Source organism: Oncorhynchus masou, chromosome 25 (assembly GCF_036934945.1).
Source record: "Oncorhynchus masou masou isolate Uvic2021 chromosome 25, UVic_Omas_1.1, whole genome shotgun sequence".
Lineage (NCBI taxonomy): Eukaryota > Metazoa > Chordata > Actinopteri > Salmoniformes > Salmonidae > Oncorhynchus > Oncorhynchus masou.
In genome coordinates, this window is record NC_088236.1 from 47781732 (window position 1) to 47790322 (window position 8591).

The 8591-nt window shown below is 44.1% G+C and overlaps 1 pseudogene; it reads right to left on the reverse strand.

Moving 5' to 3' along the window:
• Positions 1-497: 497 nt before the first annotated feature.
• Positions 498-8243, reverse strand: LOC135513663 (geranylgeranyl transferase type-1 subunit beta-like; annotated as a pseudogene).
• Between the last annotated feature and the right edge of the window lie 348 nt (positions 8244-8591).

Consider the following 8591-nt stretch of genomic DNA (forward strand, 5'->3'; position numbering starts at 1 on the left):
AACAACTTATCCTGGACAAACACAAGAGACTGGATCGGTGTAGTGACCATGTTGGTTTCAGACAAAAACATTTTGACCAAAAAACAACAACACGCAATACAAGGCAAAAAGTCTTAAATATCTTTTGAAAATGTAGCAGAGAACCTACAGTGTTTCTAGCAGCTAGAATTTTAGTCTTTTAAAGTGCATGTGTCTCAGAAGAACGGAAATAAATACAGTATCTACAAAACATTTAATTGTAACACTGAATCTGTCTCGAAAGACACTAAGCAGAATTAGCAGAACTTGCCCGGCCTGAGCATCTACTCCGCCAGTTTGCGCTCCATTATTGATGTGCCCCAAACATTATTTATTCACCTTTCCCCCCTGTTTCAGTGAGACCCACTATCGTTTATATTTCTAAGGTAACAGAGGGAACTGCTGCACATGGCTTAGGGAGTATGGTGGCAGTACTTGGAGGCTGGGGTGTGGTTGTGGGAGGCCTGCTGCTGTCAGCTTCAGGCGTCTCTCCACGTCTGGTGCAGATGCTGCAGATACTCAAAGGCTCTCTCGCTCACGTTCAGGGCGATGTGAACTTGCTGCAGGTTGGCCTCCCCTATCAACGACAGGCCGCAGATCCTAAAGTAGGCGTGCAGCGGGTCTGGAACAGACACGTGGACCAGAAGAGAGAGGAAGGTAGGTCAGCCAAGTGACATGCCCCAGCACCCACACTGAAAGGGCACTGTGGCTTCGGTCACATTCCACGTTCGATTGCATAGCTGACGTTGCTTTAAATCAACTAATGGTTGGACGCTATGTAATCAACTGCGCAGTCAGGCGTCCGATTGCTATAGCATAAGATGTGGTTAGCTGTATGTTTGTAAATAACAGGAAGGCCCGCACACTGTTTATGCTCCAAATTCACAGCTTTGACAATGCTTCGATCCCAAACGGATCTTCGTCAGGTTTAACACCTTTGTGAGATCTAGCAGGTGCATGCAATGTAGTCAGACTGAAATGTGACTAGGGGACTTTTAAAAATCATATAGAAGACAAGGTTCACAGCTCCTTTCACAACCTCACATTTGCCCGACATGAATTAGTGGCTCCACCTGATGGCTGTACAGACCCCTCCAAAATATCATTAAATAACTAAGATATGGTTTTAAGAGAGAGCAACTCTAAGGTGCTGCCAAAACAGGATTAATTGCAAGCATCAATAACTGTCACTATGGACTACTTGTTATTAATAAATGTCACGACTTCCGCCGAAGTCGGTCCCTCTCCTTGTTCCGGTGGCGTTCGGAAGTCGACATCACCGGTCTTCTAGCTATCGCCGATCCACCGTTCACTTTCCATTTGTTTTGTCTTATCTTCCACACACCTGGTTTCGATTCTATCATTACATGTTGTGTATTTAACCCTCTGTTCCCCCCATGTCCTTGTCCGGAATTGTTTATTGTAGTGCTTGTGCACGTTATGCTGGTGTGTAATGGGTTTTGTTTACCTATTGATTTATTGTTCTGTTTACGGTGGTTTTGTTTATTAAACTGCACCATTGTAAATTAGTTTTTGCTCTCCTGTGCCTGACTTCTCTGAAAATTATGTGGAATTTTCTTAAATCCTGTACAAAACTTTAAGAACACCTTCCTAATATTGACTTTTGTGCACTTAACTGAAATATTACACAAAATATTACACAAAATAATTTTAAAACAACTATTACACTTCACTGCATGCACTCTAACAATACTTTTGTGTGATAGTTCTCTCATATTGTTCCTTCTTTATTCTCATTCCCCTCCATCTAAATGACCTGAGAACAAACCAAACAGTTACTTTAACATGAGGCCTGTTCCTTCCCCTGTGTCCTCATAAATTAGACATCCCTGCCCCCTGGCTGTTGGCTTACTGGGCGTTTTCCATTGACAAAGGCCAACACTCCCTCCCACCCCATCTACACCTGTACAGAGCCAGAGTAACCTTATCTGAATGACTGTCTGGTAATTTAGTGAAGCCGCCCACCAAATGGTCCTGAGTGGACAGGATGTAGTTCCAGGTTAATCTCAAAATTAGTATACCGAAAGACGTCGAGGAGCTGAAAAGAGGAAAGGTTAGAATTAGGCCGGGGGGGAGGGGGGAATCACTGTGACACATTAGAGCTAGAGCACACCAGCGCTCTACAGAGCTTTTACTAACTAAAAAAAAGTTTTAAGTGAGAAGGAGGGGATGGTCTGAAACCGAAAAATAAAGAAAATTCAAGAGCGCCGCAATGCCTACACCACCCATGCTCTACCAAGGTTTTCCAGCGCACAGCTTTGACCTACTACAGCTATGTTGGTCTATTGTACTTCAAACAATGTGTATGCAGGATGCTTAGGATTCAAACATTTTCAAACAGCCTATGAATGCAAATCCCGCCTTCATTCCGCTTTGATCAACCTTTTCTCGACACTGTGTGAATCCGGGCTGATAATGGGTCACTTTGTTTTATAGAGGAGCTGCTATGCAGTTTCTTGAAAATTTGAAGTGGGCTCTCCGGACAGCTCCGGCCCAAGTTGAGCACTGATCTTAAGGCAAAGTTTATCGTCAAAACATTCATAGGCGCATCGTTAAATCTCTGAGCTGTTTCCCAAAACCATCGTCACTACAGTTACCCTTGAAAACACTTGTCATTTACCGACTGCCTCAGACCCCTCGTAGAACGCTAACTGGGTCGTTAAATGCTTTTTTGCGCTTTATACACAGAAGATCTCAGCTAAACATAGAATCAAGTTGCTGATCTGCATCTGTGACCGCCGATAAATTCAGAACAAAGTTGACTACAATACAAAGTTGCCAATGTCTTTGCCATCGTTATAAACAAGCGAAGGGTAAAAATATGCTTCAAATGAAAACCCGAGATGACTGCATTAAAATATAAATATGAATGTACATAGCATTAGAATAAGCCGCCTCAATATTTGCAGCCATAGGTGATAATTTCTCTCTAGGAGCTGATCTGTCGTCAGTATCTAATGTTAAGGTAAGAGTTGAATGGAGAACGCTGACCCGAGACCAGCACTGCCTTTCGATCCCATCAGTATCGACACATGCTCTAACGAAGCACTTATTTAAAGCTCTCCCTACGTGCTGTTTTGGGAAACACCACTCTGAATTCTTCAGCCGTTTTAGAAACGATGCATTGTTAAAAACCATCATAAGCTTATGTTTCATGGCCCAGCACTTTGTCAACCAGCTGCTGTTTCCCCATGATAGGAACATGCCCTCAATCCCTATAGGGATAGCATGCATCTCACAGATGAGAGCAACAACCCTTTCCTTGAGCGTCTGATCTCTCCTCTAGCAACACACGCAGTAGTAACATGTTTTGGGGTCATTTAGCAGTCACTCCTCTACAGAGCAACTTACAGTAGTGAGGACATACATTCACATACTGGCCCCCATGGGAATCGAACACACAACCCTGGCTTAGCAAGTGCCATACTCTACCAACTGAGCTACACAGGAGCTACACACCACACTCAATGCCACTCGCCTGATTCTCCACGAACCCTAAGGCTATTTGAAGAACCACCTAATAAATCAAAATAATTGTCTGTTGCGAGGGGGTTGACAAAAGTATAAACAAACAAAAAATGTCAAAATGTGTCCTCTGAGGCAAACCCGCAATCTTCAGATGCACAGGTGGTAACTAACCATTACACTAACACATGGACCTAGAAAGACAATTTACAATGGACAGTCTGGAAGCGTTCGTTTATATAACGCTATCAATATCCACTTGTGTATCTAGGGATCAATTCTCAAGACTCCTGTATATTCTCCGGTTCCATAATCTCCATTGCACAGTGACCGCTGTGCAGTTGGCTAAACATGAGTGGTCAGGCAGCAAAGGTTACCATCTCAATTACAAACCCCTTTAGTAAGAGCTCCTATACCGTAAGATCATGCCACACATTAAATGCACAGTGTTATGAATTTCCCTGCCGAAGACGCTGTAGGACTATTTTCCAGAGTGTTTGTCTGTTTATGTCTGGCTGGCGCCACCTAGTCTAGTTCTCTCCCTCACATGAGTTATCGATCACTCCCAGCTTCAGCCAATCAGACTGTCCCGACTCTGTTAACGCACTGATCATGCATTCTCTGACCTGTTCACAGGACGTGCTACCTTGTCCCTGGCCTGCTTTTTCGCTGTCTTCATCTCCCTCCCTCTCATACCTGCTGTCTCGACCTCTGAATGTTTGGCTATGAAAAGCCAACTTATGTTTACTCCTGAAGTGCTGACCTGTTGCATCCTCAATAACCACTGTGATATTGCTTGACCCTGCTGGTCCTCTATGAACACTTGAATATTTTTGTAGAACAATCTGTCCTTTATGGCCATGTACCCTTATAATCTCCACCTGGCACAGCCAGAACAGGATTGACCACCCCTCAGAGCTTGGTTCCTCTCTAGGAACCAAGGTTTCTTCCTAGGTTTCTGCCTTTCTACAGAGTATTTTCTAGCTACTGTGCTACTACATTTGCATTGCTTGCTCTTTGGGGTTTTAGGCTGGGCTTCCGTATAAGTGTAATGGGTTGAAGTATGGTTGAAGTATGGCCTGGGGAAGTACGGCCTGCTAAATGAAAGTCAATGCATACTACGAACATATTTGATTAATTTACTGGACCTTTCGCAAATAAAGCAGCATTAATGAACCATAAAGTGAGTATACGCTGAAATATCTGCAGAGGTTCCAGCCCAGTTCCCGTTTCCTAGAGTGTGGCGCCCACCCAGAAGGAGTAGCACGTGTCGACGGGCTTGTTGGGGCGGCCGTGGAAGCCGTTCTGCGGTCTCATGCACCAGCGGCGTATCCTGTTCAGCTCACTCTCGCTGAACATCTCCTCTAATTTGCCCATCAGACACAGGGTGGTGACGGCACAGAATGTGGACCCACCTGACAGACAGACAGACAGACTGCTTAATGACAGGGGTTATCAGCCACCAGCACCACTATCAATCACCAGTTTTCCTTTTCAACTGTCACAACATTAGCATCAGAGCTTTTGGATCACTTCCCAACTGCAGAGGTGTACTTGTGGGGGAAGTTGCGGAGGCGGTGTATAAATCTGCCACGGCAGCAGCTGTGTGGAGGCCGCTAACAATGAGGGAGAACCTTGCACTCGGCAGATGGTTAGGTGTATGTACCTACCTATTTGAGATAATATTAATAATCAAGCCCCCCCCCCAGGGTTAAATAAAGGTTATAATCTCCACATTTTTTTCTTAACTTGAATATAAATGCTTTGTGTCACGTCCCATGGTTTCATTACACAAATCTCTCTATGCAGCAGCTTAGCTAACCCCGGGGGATTCCCTGGAATAATAGGGCTTAATTGGAAGGAATTAAGAGGATATTTGTTCTAGTAAGGTTTTGGGCTAATGACTAATCCCACTCTAGACCCATAATATCAATCAATCCCGGGTGCTGCCTGCCATACTCGCCATGCGATTCCAATCCAGCCTCCTGGCCAATGCCATTGTCATATGACTGAGGAAGCAAAAACAACATTCAGATTATTAGGCAAACATAGGACCATGTGAGGGATAGATACCCATCACTGAAACCGTATAATAACTTGAAGATGGGGTGACATATGTGATCTATGAGGAAAGGCGAGATCGGGACACAAGCTGCTCAATCAATGCCCACGTGGAGCAATCCACGGCAATGTGTCTACAGTGCTGCTTGCTAACTATGCTAAACCGCACTTCATACACACGCTTGATGAGGCAGACCAGCTTTGGCGACAATAACAATGAGGAAGTAACAATGTTGAAAGTAGTAATGTTTACTAGAGGTGCCCCGCCCCAGGGGGTTAAAAGCCCACCAAATTAGGCAGCAAGAGGATTAGAGGCCTTCCCTCCCGTCTGGATCATTTCCTCGATTTATAGGCATCTGAGAAAACCCCCAGAGCTTAGGACCAGTGCTGCATGGGCTTCTTGACTGCCTCTGTGTCTCCATGTCACACCAGCCAACTGCATGGCCCCAAAACACACACACAGCTCAATGTAATCCATTACAGCCATCCAGACAGGAATACCGCTGAATGCCCTCCAGACTGTACTATATATATTTTTTTGTTAGATTACAGAGATGGGAAAGCAGGGGATATCACAGAGGAAACAATCACTATTATGAGGCCCAGCAGGACACAATGGTGCCTGGTCTCAATCATCTCCGTCTCACCATCCCCTTGTGACTTGGAAGGGAGGATAAAGTGAGAATGTAATAAAACTCAGGACTTGTGTAAACTGTTTCTCTCTGAAAGCTTTGACTGTAAAAGGTCAGGCTGTTGACAAGACAGCCCTTTAATTTGGGGCGGTAGCCTAGTGGTAGAGCGTTGGATTAGTAACCGGAAGGTTACAAGTTCATAACCCCCGAGCTGACAAGTTACAAATCTGTTGTTCTCCCCCTGAACAGGCCGTTAACCCACTGTTCCTTGGCAGTCATTGAAAATAAGAAGTTGTTCTTAACTGACTTGCCTAGTTAAATAAAGGTAAAATAAATAAAAATCCAATGCACCTTCAAAAGAAGGCCACCACTGACACAGATGCTTGATATAAGTCTATCTCTATGATGTGTTGACTACAACAGAAATAAACACTGGGTTAAACCAATGTTGGTTTAAACCCCAGTTTTACACTCTAGCAAGTCGTGGTTGAGGGCTGAACCCTTGTAGAAAAGACTGAGGCGGTTCAGTGCAGCAGGCTGCTTGATGAAAGAGACAAAGTAAAACAACAAACTTACCATACTTCTCCTGATGTAGTCGATGTCCATGCCTGACCAGTCATCGAGCATGTAGCAGATGCATGCTGCGCAGTACACAAACCTCAAGTCATTTTTCCTTCCAGTCTTTTCTACAAGGGTTCAGCCCTCAACCACTACTTGCTAGTGTAAAACTGGGGTTTAAACCAACGTTGGTTTAACCCAGTGTTTATTTCTGTTGTAGTCAACACGTCATAGAGATAGACTTATATCAAGCATCTGTGTCAGTGGTGACCTTCTTTTGAAGGTGCATTGGATTTTTATTTATTTTACCTTTATTTAACTAGGCAAGTCAGTTAAGAACAAATTCTTATTTTCAATGACGGCCTAGGAACAGTGGGTTAACTGCCTGTTCAGGGGCAGAACGACAGATTTGTACCTTGACATTAAAGGCCTTTTTTGTACGTGTAAGGACGAGGTTTGCTGTGTCAAAGGGTTTTACTGGTTAAATCAGGACGCTGTGATCTCTGACAGTGGTCTCAACGCTGACATTGTTAAACAGGTTTCCCTTCACATAAAGCACAAAAAAACTATAAAGTACCAAACACTAACATTAGAAGAAAATAATACTTCATTGTCCATCAACCTAAAGACAACGGAAACATGTCTTTATGCTCACAACCCGACTCACCCGAGGGATTGGAAGCAAATAGGTCAGCCGCAGTGCAGCGGCCCAGTAACAAGTGTAGATGGTTTAGTGCTTTGCTTAACAGTAACTTACTTAACAGTAACTCATTGTTAGTACAGCTGGTAAATGAACTGCAGTGGAGAGTGACTATGTGTTCACCTCCCGTCCTCTAGCTGCAGGGCTTTCAGGCCCATTAGACAGGCCTCCTTATTGACACGACTCAGGTCGTCGCCCAGTATGACCAGGCAGGCCAGGCCATTGTACGACATGGCCACTGTCATACAGGTGGGATACTCCTGGGTCCTGAGGAGGCAATCCAATGCATTCTGAATAGGACTGCAATATGACGTCTGACTCCATGACTATTTAAAAGAAAAAAATCCCCAACTGATTCAGCTGGCTTATAGACACTTATAAGCAGGCAGTTAATAATTATGTTGAACAAGGATGTGTATCCAATGTGTCGAGGTATGAAATTAGGTCAATAGCTTTAAAGTGTTGTATGGAAGTCCGATGTGTGATGGCCCGCGAAACCCACAACGTCCTAAATTGGATTCTAGGCTGGTATGTCAAATGTACGTAATGGCCACAGCCATAAAGTGATATGTAGAAGGAAATTGAAAACTTTACATTCACATTTAATGCTTACATACACTATATATACAAAAGTATGTGGACACCACTTCAAATTAGTGGATTCGGCTATTGCTGACAGATATATAAAACTCGAGCACAGCCATGCAATCTTCATAGACAAACATTGGCAGTAGAATGGCCTTACTGAAGAGCTCTGTGACTTTCAAAGTGGTTTGGGCTGGGCCCATTAGTTCCAGTGAAGGAAAATCTTTATGCCAAAGCATACAATGAAATTCTAGACTATTCTGAGCTTCCAACTTTGTGGCAAAAGTTTGGGGAAGGCTCTTTCCTGTTTCAGCATGACATAAAAAATTGTTTGTCAAGAACAGTGTGGAAGAACTTGACTGGCCTGCACAGAGCACTGATCTCAACTCCATCAAAAACCTTTGGGATGAATTGGAACACCGACTGTGAGCCAGGCCTAATAGCCCAACATCATTGCCCGATCTCACTCATGCTCGTGACTGAATGGAAGCAAGTCCCCGCAGCAATGTTCCAACATCTAGTGGAAAGTCTGTTAACGCAGCAAGGGGGGG